This window comes from Leucoraja erinacea, chromosome 7, assembly GCF_028641065.1.
Source record: "Leucoraja erinacea ecotype New England chromosome 7, Leri_hhj_1, whole genome shotgun sequence".
Lineage (NCBI taxonomy): Eukaryota > Metazoa > Chordata > Chondrichthyes > Rajiformes > Rajidae > Leucoraja > Leucoraja erinaceus.
In genome coordinates, this window is record NC_073383.1 from 66,317,387 (window position 1) to 66,333,721 (window position 16,335).

Genomic DNA, 16,335 nt, shown 5'->3' on the forward strand with positions numbered 1-16,335 from the left:
GTAGAGCAGCTCTTAAGATGCTGGGAGGAGGTGGATGAAGAGGATCCTGATATTGATTTTCCTTGTGCCCGATAGAAGGAAGACCTCTACCATGATCCTCACAATTAGATTTATTGCATTTCCTGAAGCAGGCAACTCTGAGGCCTTGGGCGGCACCGTGGTGCAGCAGTAGAGTTGCTGCCTTACAGCGCCAGACACCCAGGTTCCATCCTGACTACGGGTGCTTGTCTCATACAGAGAATGTATGTTCTCCCCATGATCTGGGTGGATTTTCTCTGGGATATTCGGTTTCCTCCCACACTCCAAAGTCCTACTGGTTTGTAGGTTAATTGGTTTGGTAAAATTGTAAATTGTAAATTATAAATTGTCCCTAGTCTGTAGGATAGTGTTAGTGTGCGGGGGTCACTGGTCAGTGTGGACTCGGTGGGCCAAAGGGCCTGTTTCTGTGCTCTATCTCTGTATCTCTAAACTATCTCTGCCACAGAAGGTAGTTGAGGCCTGTTCATTGGCTATATTTAAGAGGGAGTTAGATGTGGCCCTTGTGGCTAAAGGGATCAGGGGGTATGGAGAGGGCAGGTACAGGATACTGAGTTGGATGATCAGCCATGATCATATTGAATGGCAGTGCAGGCTCGAAGGGCCGAATGGCCTACTCCTGCACCAATTTTCTATGTTTCTATGTTCTATGTTTCTATGTTTAAAAAAGCCTTCCGCCTCCCTGTTATTGGAGGGGAGGTTGTGAATTTCCATCTGAACTTCCTCTCTGCCAAGTTTAAGAATCCACCAGGGATACTATCAGTATCTAAGACTTTGTTGTTTTTCAGATCAAGTTATGGCCTTTCCAGCTTCTTGGTCGTCTGGGCTGACAGCAAGGTTGGACCGGAGACTGCTCTGTGGAATTGATAATGTCATCATGCTCCGGGAATAGACGTCAGTTTTAATGTAAATTTGGACATAAAATTGGCTCAGCAGGACTAATTATATCAATGTAAAATTTGGACAAAAATTGGCTCAAGGAGGGCAAATTGCATAATGTCTGATCAGTAACAGGCCTAATTGTGCTACCAACAAATGAAGTATCACCGCCTACTTCAGACACACTGTACTTAATTACTAAGTGATTGCTTTGTGCCCTCTCAGGATTCTTACCTTCAAAAGTAGGTTTATTTTCAAGTCGTCTAACCAGCGAGAGTGAGCAAGACTGGGTTCTCTTGCCTCCCTAATGCCGTGGCACTCTCGAACAACACTGTTAAGCAGACTCTTCCCGACCTCTCCCAAAATTGGACATCAACAGAGTTCGAGCTGACTCTGGAGAGGCAACAGGTGCAAAATATTAAAATAAAATCCTCTGGCTCAGGTTTTGACAGGCCTTGGGCCTTGTGTCTGGGGCAAGCTTCCTCCGTCTGTAAATGGGTCATAATTAATTTTCACTCCTCTCTGTGCAAGCGTGTAGTCATAAAATATTTTCAAATGAATTAGCAAACTTTGCCAAACTGTAAATTGCTCCAGCAACATACATAAATGGATAATGTCAATTTTATTGGGGGAGGTGGGGGATAAAATGAGGCAAAAATATTTTTCTCATTTCACAATGATGAACATATCCTACAAGAAGCTAGGAGGAAAAAGAAATTGTGTGGGAAAAATAAATATAGTGACGATCAATGCAGGCACTTGGAAATTAATACCCATCAGTAATAACATCTCCTGGGTGAAAAGCTGATTACTTGTACATTGCTCTAATTTCTTTTCAAAATAGGCATCAATAATAAAATAACAACGTATTGATTTTATGAAGGCATTTTTCCTCTGTGTTAAAATAGGATGAAAATACTGTGAACATTCCTTTGGGATGGTGAGGCCGCAATTGGAGTATTATGTTCAGTTTTGGTCATTCTGCTACAGGAAGGATGTCATTAAGCTGGTAAGAGTGCAGAAAAGATTTATGACGATATTTACTTCAGACTACAGGGATGCAGCACGGAATCTATACCTTTGGACCTCCGATTCCACGCCGACCAGCGATCACCCTGTAGGTTAGTACTATCCTGGGGTCAAGGAAAGAGCGTTCACGTCGCAGCCCTGTTTTCACCAATCTTTCCACCACCATGCACAAAAAGCACAAGAAATGCAAGACAGACGCCAAAAGAAACATAGATACAATGAAACATAGAAAATAGGTGCAGGAGTAAGCCATTCGGCCCTTCGAGCCTGCACCGCCATTCAATATGATCATGGCTGATCATCCAACTAAGTATCCTGTACCTGCCTTCTCTCCATATTCCCTGATACCTTTAGCCACAAGGGCCACATCTAACTCCCTCTTAAATATAGCCAATGAACTGGCCTCAACTACCTTCTGTGGCAGAGAATTTCAAAGATTCACCACTCTCTGTGTGAAAAATGTTTTTCTCATCTCGGTCCTAAAAGATTTCTCCCTTATCCTTAAACTGTGACGCCTTGTTCTGGACTTCCCCAACATCGAGAACAATCTTCCTGTATCTAGCCTGTCCAACCCCTTAAGAATTTTGTAAGTTTCTGTAAGATCCCCCCTCAATCTTCTACATTCTAGCGAGTACAAGCCGAGTCTATCCAGTCTTTCTTCATATGAAAGTCCTGACATCCCAGGAATCAGTCTGGTGAACCTTCTCTGTACTCCCTCTATGGCAAGAATGTCTTTCCTCAGATTAGGAGACCAAAACTGTACGTAAAACCCCAGGTGTGGTCTCACCAAGACCCTGTACAACTGCAGTAGAACCTCCGTGCTCCTATACTCATAACCTTTTGCTATAAATGCTAACATACCATTCGTTTTCTTCACTGCCTGCTGCACCTGCATGCCTACTTTTAATGACTGGTGTACCATGACACCCAGGTCTCGTTGCATCTCCCCTTTTCCTAATAGGCCACCATTCAGTTAATAGTCTACTTTCCTGTTTTTTGCCACCAAAGTGGATAACCTCACATTTATCCATATTATATTGCATTTGCCATGCATTTTCCCACTCACCCAGCCTATCCAAATCACCTTGCAGCCTCCTAGCATCCTCCTCACAGCTAACACTGCCCCCCAGCTTCGTGCCATCCGCAAACTTGGAGATGTTGCATTCAATTCCCTCGTCCAAATCATTAATATATATTGTAAATAGCTGGGGTCCCAGCACTGAGCCTTGCGGTTCCCCACTAGTCACTGCCTACCATTCTGAAAAGGACCCGTTTACTCCTCCTACTCATTGTATGCAGATGCCGAGAAGTGTGTTCAGCTCTGGCTGAACAACTTCTAATCTTGTGTGTGGACTCGATAAGAAGAAGAAGAAGAACTATCCTACACACCAAGGACAGTTTACAATGTTACCAAAGATAATTAACCTACAAATCTGCACGGCTTTGGAGTGTGAGGGGAAACCGGAGCACCCAGAGAAAACCTAGAAACCTAGAGAAAAATAGAACCGGATGGAATGGTATGTCATCAGGTCCCGCTGCATTTGTAACATTTTTCGTTTTCTATCCACAAATGATGACCAACTTGCAGAGTATTTCTAGCTTTTTCACGTGGAATTCAGATTTCTAGCATCTGTTTTTGATTTTCATAACCTGGCCTTGTGCCCTGCCACAGATATCTGGCGAGGATAAACAAAGATACTCCTGGAAATCACAAAAGAAAGATAGAACCCTATTTTTGGACTCAAAAATAATTTGGTTTCAAACATACAATGACTTTTTTTCGAAGATGGTGCTGTCTGTATGATTTCATTTAGTATAGTTTAGAGATGCAGCGCTGTAACAGGCCCTTCAGCCCAACAAGTCCAGCGATCCCCGTATACTAGCACTATACTACACATTAGGGACATACTGTTTTTGCCAAAGCAAATTAATTGACAAACCTGCATATCTTTTGAATGTGGGAGTAATCCAGAGCACCCGGAAAAAACTCACATGGTCACGGGGCGGAAAACACAAACTCTGTACGGACAGCACTTGTAGTCAGGATCGAACCCAGGTCTCTGGCACTGTAAAGCAACAGCTCAACTACCGCGTCCATGGTGTTTGCATGGAACATACAAGAATCATCACTACTACAAAAACTGGGTATAAATTACTTAGAAATATTGGGTGCGTTTTATGGGCTAAAAGCTTACCGTTCAGCTATGCACCATCTGCATGTCCCCCTACAAATTGACAATACCACGGTGGTGGCTTATATTAATTCATATGGGTGGAATAAAATCGATATCGTGTGACAATCTGGTCAACACAATCTGGCAATGGTGTGTCGACAGACATATTTGGCTATCAGCAACTTACATACCAGGTAAGCTCAATACAGTGGCAGACACCAGGTCACGAAAATTTAATGACAACATCGAATGGATGTTGAACCACAAAGTATTTGCTGATATTACTATGCGGTATGGTACACCTGATATCGATCTCTTTGCATCCAGACTGAATCACCAGTTACCAACATATGTCACTTGGGAACCAGCCGATGGACGCTTTTTCGCTGAATTGGGGAAAATTGTTTTTCTATGCCTTTCCCCCCCTTCTGCCTCATCAGTCGGGTCCTACGCAAAATACAAATGGACTCAGCTTCAGGTATTTTGGTAGTACTTTGATTACGGCATCACTTCCTGGTTCGGGAGCTGCAAGGCGTACGAACGGCACCAACTAGACAGGATAGTGAAGACCGCCAGCAGGATTATTGGTGCTCCACTCCCCTTCCTGCTGGACATATACAGGAAGAGATGTATCAGCAGAGCCATCTCCATCATCAAAGACCCCTACCACCCATCGCATGACATTTTCTCCATCCTGCCATCTGGGAAGAGGTACAGGAGCATTAGCTGCAAAACCAGCAGGATGCTCCTCAGCTTCTTCCCACAGGCTATAAGACTGCTAAATGGACTTTGCCCCCTGCCAAGTATCGCGCACAAACCCCCACACTGCAGCAGAGCCACTGTTGTGCCGCTGCCGGTCGGAACGCCTGTTGAATGTTTAGTAGAGTGTTAAATTTGTTCATGATACATGTATTTTTTTTATTTCTATTTATTTTTCATGCACACTGAATGGACACTGGTTGAGCAACGTTTTTTTGTTTCCTCTGGGTATGCGAATACTCAGGAAATGACAATAAAGATATACAATACAATACAATACAATAGTACCCGATTGGCCTACAGCCATGGTTCCCCGTGGTCCTCAACATGGTCTCTGAACCGCACATGACCATTACTAAAAGACCAGATCTTTTGGTCCATCCTGTTATGGGCGAGAGTCATCCGTGCCATGACAGGATAAATCTACCGAGAATCAACTAAGAAGCAGTACCTCTCCAGCATTCGGAAATGGGAATCGTACTGCTCAAGGACTGGTGTAGCATACAAAACAGCTACAGTTCCCAATGTCCTGGAGTTCCTATCCAGCCTTCACTTTGATGAAGGACTGAGTTACAGCACTATTAACAGTGCTAGGAGTGCTCTGTCAGCATATTTATGGTAGGCACCGGGACAGCAGTCCATGGGATCCCACCCTCTAGTTGCCAAACTAATAAGGGGTATTTACAACACTAATCCTCCCAGACCAAGGTACACCCAGATCTGGGACTGGCAGCATCTATGGAGCGAAGGTTTCAGGTCGAGGGGGGGGGGGGGGGGGGGGGGGGGGGGGGGGGGGGAGAGGAGACCCTGGACAGAAAGGTTGGATTCGGAATGGCGCTGCTCCTCCAATTTTCTGTCCTGGGCCTCCTCCATGGCCAGAGTGAGTCCCACTACAAATTGGAGGAGCAGCACCTCATATTTCACTTTGGTAATTTACACCCCAGAGGTATGAACATTGACTTCTCCAATTTCAGGTAGTCCTTGTTTTTTCCCACCTTCCCCTCCCCTTCCCAGCTCTTCCACAGCCTCCCGCCTCTTCCTTTCTTTTTTTCCGCCGCCCCCCTCCCGACTTCAATCTGAAGAAGGGTCTCGACCCAAAATGTCACCTATACCTTCGCTCCATAGATGCTGCCTCACCCGCTGAGTTTCTCCAATATTTCTGTGTACCTTCCCCTTAATAATGGTCATCAATCCAGAGAAACATAGAAACATAGAAAATAGGTGAAGGAGGTGGCCATTCGGCTCTTCGAGCCGGCACCACCATTCATTGTGATCATGGCTGATCATCCCCTATCAATAACCCGTGTCTGCCCTCCACATATCCCTTGACTCCACTAGCCCCTAGAGCTCTATTTAACTCTCTCTTAAATCCATCCAGTGACTTGGCCTCCACTGCCCTCTGTTGCAGGGAATTCCATATTTTCTGGGTGAAAACGTTTTTTCTCACCTCAGTATTAAATGACCTCCCCTTTATTCTAAGACTGTGGCCCCTGGTTCTGGATTCGCCCAACATTGCGAACATTTTTCCTGCATCTAGCTTGTCCAATCCTTTTATAATTGTATATGTCTCTATAAGATCCCCCCTCATCCTTCTAAACTCCAGTGAATACAAGTCTAGTCTGTTCAATCTTTCCTCATATGGCAGTCCCGCCATCCCAGGGATCAATCCCGTGAACCTACACTGCACTGCCTCAATCACAAGGATGTCCTTCCTCAAATTAGAAGACCTAAACTGTACACAATACTCCAAATGTGGTCTCACCAGAGCCCTATACAACTGCAGAAGAACCTCTTTACTCCTGTACTGAAATCCTATTGTTATGAAGGCCTACATTCCATTAGCTTTTTTCACTGCCTGCTGTACCTGTAAGCCAACGCCCAGGTCTTGCTGCACTTCCCCCTTACCTAACCTAACCCCATTGAGATAATAATCTGCCCCCTTGTTTTTGCCATCAACGTAGATAACCTCACATTTATCTATATTATACTGCATCTGCCACGCATCTGCCCACTCACTCAACCTGTCCAGGTCACGCTGCAATCTCCTAACATCCTCTTCACAGCTCACACTGCCACCCAGCTTTGTGTCATCTGCAACCTTGCTAGTGTTGCTCCTAATTCCCTCTTCCAAATCATTAATATATATGGTAAACAGTTGCGGCCCCAACACGGAGCCTTGCGGCACTCCACTCGCCACTGCCTGCCATTCTGGAAGGGACCCGTTCTCTCCTACTCTTTGCTTCGGATCTGCCAACCAATTTTCTATCCATGTCAACACGCTACCATGTGCTCTAATTTTAGTCACGAGTCTCCCATGCAGGACCTTATCAAAGGCTTTCTGAAAGTCTAGATACACTACATCCACTGGCACCCCTTCATCCATTTTACTTGTCACATCCTCAAAAAATTCCAAAAGATTAGTCAAGCATGATTTCCCTTTCATAAATCCATGTTGACTTGGACTAATCCTTTTACTGCTACCCAAATGCCCCATTATTACCTCTTTAATAATTGACTCCAGCATCTTTCCCACCACCGAAGTCAGACTAACTGGTCTGTAATTCCCTGTTTTCTCTCTCGCTCCTTTCTTGAAAAGTGGGATAACATTAGCTATCCTCCAATCCACAGGAACTGATCCTGAATCTATTGAACATTGGCAAATGATCACTAATGCGTCCACTATTTCTAAAGCCACCTCCCTGAGGACCCTGGGATGCAGACCATCAGGTCCAGATGATTTACCATCCTTCAGTCCCATTAGCCTACCCAATACTATTTCTCACCTAATGAAAATTTCTTTCAGTTCCTCTACCCGCTTAGATCCCCTGACCTCCAGTACATTTGGGAGATTGTTTGTGTCTTCCTTAGTGAAGACAGATCCGAAGTACCTATTCAACTCTTCTGCCATTACCTTGTTGCCCATATTCATTTCGCCCATGTCTGGCTTCAAGGGACCCACATTTGACTTTGCTACTCTTTTTCCATTAACATATCTCAAGAAGCTTTTACTGTCCTTTATTTCGCTAGCTTTACTCGCTAGGATTTAGGAGATTGAGGGGGGATCTTATAGAAACTTACAAAATTCTTAAGGGGTTGGACAGACTAGATGCAGGAAGATTGTTCCCGATGTTGGGGAAGTCCAGATCAAGGGGTCACAGTTTAAGGATAAAGGGGAAATCCTTTAGGACCGAGATGAGAAAAACATTTTTCACGCAGAGAGTGGTGAATCTCTGGAACTCTCTGCCACAGAAGGTAGTTGAGGCCAGTTCATTGGCTATATTTAAGTTAGATGTGGCCCTTGTAGCTAAGGGGATCAGGGGGTATGGAGAGAAGGCAGGTACAGGATACTGAGTTGGATGATCAGCCATGATCATATTGAATGGTGGTGCAGGCTTGAAGGGCTGAATGGCCTACTCCTGCACCTATTTTCTATGTTTCTATGTTTCTATCTTTATATTCCTGGCCAGCTTCCCCTCGTACTTCATCTTTTCAGCCCGTATTGCCCGTTTTGTTTCCTTCTGTTGTCCTATGAAAGTTTCCCAATCCTCTGTCTTCCGGGTACACTTTGCTGTGTTATACATCGTTTATTTTAGTTTTATTCTATCCCTAACTTCTCTTGTTAGCCACGGTTGCCTCCTACTCTCCTTAGAATCTTTCTTCCTTTTTGGAATGAAATGATCCTGCGTCTTCCGGGTTATGCCCAGAAATTCCTGCCATTGCTGTTCCACCGTCATTCCTGCTAGGATCCCTTTCCAGTCTACCTTGGCCAGCTCCCCTCTCATGCCTTCATAGTCCCCTTTGTTCAACTGCATCACTGACACTTCCGATTTAACGTTCTCCTTCTCAAATTGCAGATTAAAACTAATCATGTTAGAGAGGCATCGTTAGAATGATGGTTTGTTGCATTAAAGCATTACAATGAGTACTGAATGCAATTTGTAAATGTGACCATTTCAGAATGGTAAAACAATGTACAGGCAGAACTTCCTTTATGGTAATGCTTTATAATTTTGCCTCTCTTTTAATGAGAGTCTCGTGTCCCAGCAAGAGTGATGGGCCGGATGAATAGAAACATAGAAAAATAGGTGCAGTAGTCGGCCACTCTTCAGACTGAAGAAGGGTCTCGACTTGAAACGTCACCCATTCCATCTCTCCAGAGATGCTGTCTGTCCCGCTGAGTGACTCCAGCATTTTGTGTCTACCTTGTCGTTTTCTAAAGTCAAAGTCAATTTTATTCGTCACTACATATTGTGTGTTCCATAAATTTGACGTGGAAATGGAGATGCCTGGCGAAAATAGGAGACTGATTGAGGATGAAAACCAACAAGGCCGCACATGTTGCAGCTGCAGCCCAGACAACACCTGGTGGTGAGCTGTGAGACTGACTGTGAGATAAGCCTAAAGTCATGAGTGATCTATCTCTGACGGATGCATCTTAAACATCACCGGCTTCCCCCCTCCTGCCCCTTCCATTTATTATTTCGTGCTGACAAAAGTGACAGTCTGAAAGAAAATGGGTGCATCAATCATTATCATCGCCTTAAGCCACAAAGGTGGCTGAAATTACCGTGCCCGAATCTCTGCATAGCAAGGCAGTGCTGAATAACAGCAAAGGTGTATCTGGTAGAACTTTTAAGGTGACACAGATTCAGATTCAGATTCAGATTCAATTTTAATTGTCATTGTCAGTGTACAGTACAGAGACAACAAAATGCATTTAGCATCTCCCTGGAAGAGCGACATAGCAAACGATTTGAATAAATAATAATAAGTGTCCGGGTGGGGGGGGGTGGTGATTGGCAGTCACCGAGGTATGTTGTTGAGTAGAGTGACAGCCGCCGGAAACAAGCTGTTCCTCGACCTGCTGGTTCGGAAACGGAGAGACCTGTAGCGCCTCCCGGATGGTAGGAGGGTAAACAGTCCATGGTTGGGGTGAGAGTAGTCCTTGGCGATGCTGAGCACCCTCCGTAGACAGCGCTTGCTTTGGACAGACTCAATGGAGGGGAGCGAGGAACCGGTGATGCGTTGGGCAATTTTTACCACCCTCTGCAATGCCTTCCGGTCGGAGACAGGGAAGTTGTCATACCATACTGTGATGCAGTTGGTAAGGATGCTCTCGATGGTGCAGCGGTAGAAGTTCACCAGGATCTGAGGAGACAGATGGACCTTCTTCAGTCTCCTCAGGAAGAAGAGACGCTGATGAGCCTTCTTGATAAGAGTAGAGGTATTGTGGGTCCAAGAGAGGTCATCGGAGATGTTGACTCCCAGGAACCTGAAACTAGAAACACGTTCCACCTCCGGCACAGTGGCTCAGTAGTAGGTTTACTATCTGCATGGATGTTCTCTGGGTGCTCCAGTTTCCTCTCACATCCCAAAGATGTACAGATTTCATGGTAAACATCAAAATAATTGATTCTATGAATTTGTCAAGTTTAAGATTGTCTTGGACAACTCCAATCACTCAATCGACACAAAAAAGCATTACCTGCTTATTGATTCCTGTGAAAGTTCCAGGAATTTAGATGGCTGAAGGGGGGGAGGGGAGGTGGGAGAAGGAGTGGACACACTTTTAAGAAGCCAGACAACTTTTAATGCCAGAGATACACAGCTGTGAGGTTTTGCGGACATTTAACATTGGTTATCCTTCGTTCTGAAAACTCGTGCTTATGTATTTTTTCCCCCAATGAGCCAATGAAAATGACCAGTCAGCAAAGGCGATTAACTAAAACTACCTACGACTACACTGACTACCTCGACTGCATGGCAACCTCACTACAACTGCACCTACGACCACAGGTTTATCGATTTTCTACATGGCAACAAATTTTTGGTCGCAGAAAAATTTTCAACATGTTGAAAAAATTGCGGCAACCATACTGACTAGTTGCCAGAATATGGGAACTGCTCGTGACCATGAAGGAGACTCACCAGAGACCACCAGCGACCATGTGGTGACCATGTGGCCATGGAGGGATATGGGCCAAATATGGGTAGATGAGACTAGTGTAGATGGGACATGTTGGTTGGCATGGGCAAGTTGGGCCAAAGGGCCTGTTTCCACACTATGACTCTTTAACATTGATGAAAAGTAGTAACCAATTCAACATACAGTGTTCAAGAAGGAACTCCAGATGCTGGAAAATCAAAGGTAGACAAAAGTGCTGGAGAAACTCAGCGGGTGAGGCAGCATCTATGGAGCGAAGGAAATAGGCAACATTTTGGGCCGAAATCCTTCTAGTTGTTTATCATCTCTTCAGTAAATTATAATGAGATTAATCACACACAGAGCTCTGGTCACTCACTAAATATGTTTATTTCTTTGGGATATAATAACCTTCTTTGAGACGTGTTACATTTCTTAAATATGCAAATGAAGATTTTTGACTGATGTGAGCAAAAAGTCATTGCATTTGATTATGCCACTGATTACACTTCTCCATTTTATGTTTCGACAGAAAATTGAAACAAATGATCACCTCAAAAAAATGGGTGTTGCACCAGAATTTGTGCTCAAATTGAAGAATCTGTCTGTTTTGGAAACTCCATTTCCAGGTCATAGAGTAATGGAGTCATACAGCGCAGAAACAGACCCCTCAGCCGACATGAGGGGAATTGATAGGCATGAATTCCCCTCATGATTTTATACACCTCTGTAAGATCATCCCTCAGCCTCCTGCGCTCCAAGGCATAAAGTCCTAGCTTGTCCAACCTCTTCATATACTTGAGGCCCTGGAGTCCTTGACTTGAAATACATCAGCTCTGGCTAAATATTCCAAGTGTATATTTCCCAGTAAACCATAAATCCTTGTTAGGCTTTCAAAAGATGTATTTGGCCTTGAACGCAGAAAATACACAAGCTTTTATTTCTTCTTTGTTGCAGCTGCAATACCACTACTAATATAATTAAGCCATATCCAGAAGTCTATAATACATAAGTAATTAATGCTCTTGACAAAAAGTACTCAACAGGTTGAATCATATTTAAATACTTTGTGCCCAGTCTGTCTAAAGACAAACTTACTTAGGAAATTTGGGATATGGCTCATCCGTTATCTTACAGAAATTGTTGTTGCCATGGAGACAACACGAGTATCATTCATCCAACAAATGAATGTTTTCATGTTTGTTTCCCTGCATTGCCTCACCTCACCTGGCACTGAGTCGCTAAGCTTTTGTTATATTGTACAAAATATATATTGTGATCAGCAGTAAATTAAATTGCTCCTCCACCATGTGAAGCTGGTCTGAATTGCTTTCCTCACCTCTGAGAATAGACACTTCGCTTGGTCTGTAGATCAAATGCAACTGCAAAGAAAATCATTCAATCTAAGGAATATGTACATATTTGTAATACAATATGTTCTTACACTGATTCTGAGATTTAGCAGAATGCAAGTTTATTAGTTCCTTTTTAAAAAGTTCCCATTTGACAAGGTCCCACACAAGAGAATAGCGTGCAACATTATAGCACGTGGTATTGGGGGTAGGGTATGACATGGATAGAGAACTGGTTGGCAGACAGGAAGCAACGAGTAGGAATTAACGGGTCCTTTTCAGAATGGCAGGTAGTGACTAGTGGGACCTATGCAGAATGGCAGGTAGTAACTAATGGTGACATCTCGTTTGCGGATGACATAAAGCTGAGTGGCAGTGTTAGCTGCGAGGAGGATTCTATGAGGCTGCAGGGTGACTTGGATAGGTTGGGTGAATGGGCAGATGCATGGCAGATGCAGTACAATGTAGATAAATGTGAGGTTATCCACTATGGTGGCAAGAACAAGAAGGCAGATTATTATCTGAATGATGTCAGATTAGGAAAAGGGGAGGTGCAACGAGATCATGGTGTCCTTGTACATCAGTCACTGAAAGCAAGCATGCAGGTACAACAGGCGGTGAAGAAAGCAAATGCCATGTTGGCCTTCATTGCAAGAGGATATGAGTTGAGAAGCAGGGAGGTCCCAGTGCAGTTGGACAGGGCCCTGGTGAGACCACACATGGGTATTATGTGCTGTTTTGGTCTCCTAATTTGAGGAAGGACATTCTTGCTATTGAGTGCTGCGTAGGTTCACCAGATTAATTCCCGGGATGGCGGGACTGAATTATAATGAAAGAATGGGTAGACTGGGCTTGCAATCACTGGAATTTAGAAGGATGAGAGGATATCTTATAGAAACATATAAAATTCTTAAGGAATTGGACAGGCTAGATGCAGGACAAATGTTCCCGATGTTGGGGGAGTCCAGAACCAGGGGTCACAGTTTAAGAATAAGGGGTAAGCCATTTAGGACTGAGATGAGGAAAATCTTTTTCACCCAGAAAGTTGTGAATCTGTGAAATTCTCTGCCATAGAAGGCATTGGAGGCCAATTCACTGGATGTTTTCAAGGGAGAGTTAGATTTAGCTCTTAGGGCTAACAGAATCATGGGATATGAAACCTATAAGATTGTTAATTGAAACATATCAGATTGTTATCTCTGGAACTCTCTGCCACAGAGGGTAGTTGAGGCCAGTTCATTGGCTATATTTAAGAGGGAGTTAGATGTGGCCCTTGTGGCTAAGGGGATCAGGGGGTATGGAGAGAAGGCAGGTACGGGATACTGAGTTGGATGATCAGCCATGATCATATTGAATGGCGGTGCAGGCTCGAAGGGCCGAATGGCCTACTCCTGCACCTAATTTCTATGTTTCTATGTTTCTATGTTTCTATGTTAAGGGCTTAGACACGCTAGAGGCAGGAAACATGTTCCCGATGTTGGGGGAGTCCAGAACCAGGGGCCATAGTATAAGAATAAGGAGTAAGCCATTTAGAATGGAGACGAGGAAACATTTTTTCTCACAGAGAGTGGTGAGTCTGTGGAATTCTCTGCCTCAGAGGGCGGTGGAGGCAGGTTCTCTGGATGTTTTCAAGAGAGAGCTAGATAGGGCTCTTAAAAATACCGGAGTCAGGGGATATGGGAAGAAGGCAGGAACGGGGTACTAATTGGGGATGATCAGCCATGATCACATTGAATGGCGGTGCTGGCTCAAGGGGCCGAATGGCCTATTCCTGCACCTATTGTCTATTGTCTATTGTCTATTGATATATGGGAGAAAAGCGGAAACAGGGTACTGATTTTGGATGATCTGCCATGATTATATTGAATGGCAATGCTGGCTCGAAGGGCCGAATGGCCTATTCCCGCACCTATTTTCTATGTTTCTGTGTTTATGACTGTGGATGGCCAAGCATCCCTTTGATCGATCTATTAAGTGATCATATTCCATATCCTAGCACAATAATATTCGGTTGAGGGGAGAGGGAACAATGGAAAGGATAGATTAAATGTGGAGAGGATGTTTCCACCAGTGGGTAAGTCTGGAGCAGGCAGGAGAAAGGAGTTGGGAGGGAAAGATAGATCAGTCATGATTGAATGGCGGAGTAGGCTTGATGGGCCGAAAAGCCTAATTCTGCTCCTACAATTTATGATTCTTGTTAAGCACTGGAGGATATCTCTTGATGTCTGAGATTATTGATTTAATTGTAATTTACCAAGAAAACCCTTTACTTCTCTGAGCATCACATCAGGATGCTAGGATATTGAAGAAATATTTCTGAACAAAATGTACTTTCTTTCTATATAAAGATTGCAAGTCCTGTTATCCCATTGAAAAGAATTGTATACGGCCAATTAGGATATGTTCTACAGTGCCTAGAAAGCTATAAAGGCAGGTACTTTATACTAACCTTTGGTCAGATATATGGACAGGAAAAGCTTAGATAGCTGTGGGCCAAATGCAAGGGAATTGGATTAGTCCAGTGTGCTAACTTGGTTGGCAGAGAAAAGGTGGGCCGATGGGCCTGTTTCTGTCCTGCATGACACTATGAAAGTATTTTAAGAGCAAAACAAATGTGGATGCTGGAGAGTAATGTTTGAAAGTAAATAATGATTGTCTACAAGTGCCAAAAAGTTATTCCTGGATCTGTTGAACTTCTTAAATGACATTATGCAGTAGAAGCAATCAACAATTGGTTACTCCTTAACTCTATACATCGGACATCTGGACATCCGGTGGCGCTGTTGCTAGCTGCCTCCGCCCACGGTCTGCCTATCTTTTTTTATTTTGTTACGTTTAGAGTGTGTTTTGTTAGTTTTTTAGTTTTTTGGGGGTATTTTATGTGGGGGGAAGCGGGTAGGGTAAGGATGAAACCGTTCTACAGTCGCTTCCTTGGGAGGTTGCGGCTATTATCCGAGTCGCATCCTCCCCCCCCCCCCCCCCCCTTCGCGGCCTACCAGCTGGATTGGTGTGGCCTTTCCTGCCGGGACCGGACCAGAGCTTCAGCAGCGGTGGCGAGGCGCTGGAAACATCGTGGAGCGGGCGAGGCCTTCCTGGGATCGCCGCTTGGAGTTCTGGAGTGCTGGGCCGCTGCTCCAACATCTCGGAGCTGTGGGTCCGGAGCTCCCAATGCAGGCGGCGCTGACTTTAACATCGCGGAGTCCTGGGACCCTTTGCCGGGGGTCGCCAGCGCGAATCTCCGCCCAGCGCGGCCTGTGGACATCGGGAGCCGCGGACTCCGGTGGGAGGTGGACGACGAGAGGTTCCCGGCGAGAGGGCCTGAACATCGGGCCGCCCGTAGCGGCGACTACGGGGTGCTCAGGAGGCCCCGACCATGGGTGAACATTGGGGAACATCGGTGAGGAGGTTGACTGGACTTTGGTTCCTTCCCTCACAGTGGGGAACTTTGGTGCTGCTGTGGGGATGTTTTTGTTGTGGGCTACTGTGTTCTGTCTGTGTTTTGTGTTTTTTTTATTTTATTTTTTTTGTATGACTGTAAGGGAAAAATAATTTTGTTGTCTCTTCATTGAAGACAATGACAATAAATTAAATCAAATATAACTCTACCAGACATTGAAACATTCAGGCATTGATTTCAATCCATCCCTCCCTATACCATGGCCCTGAGGTTAAAAAAATCTAATTTAGAACATAGAGCAATACAGCATAGGAACAGGCCCTTCGGCCCACAATATTTGTGCCAAAAATGATGCCAAGTTAAATTGATCTCATCTGCTTATATATGATCCATATTCCTCTATTCCTTGGTATTCCATGTGGCTACCAAAAAGCCTTTTAAATGCAATGCATTCTAGAGCCCCACCACTATGCGCAAAAATACATTGCCCTGCAATCTCCATTAAACTTTCCCCCTCTCACCTTATAGCTATGGCCGCTGGTGTTGGACATTTCCACCCTGGGAGAAAGGTTTGTATTTAATTTCTATGCACCATTACCATCAGGTGGCAAAGCACACTCAACTAGGGGAACGGACATACATAGTTTCACAGCAAAGGGCATAAGAAGCAATTTAGATTTGCTAGTTTTGGAATGACATATAGAAATGCCTTGAAAGTGATGTAATGTTCTGTGTGGAGAAATGCTAGGAGGTGCTGCACCTTTGCTTGCTCCCTTCACATATGGC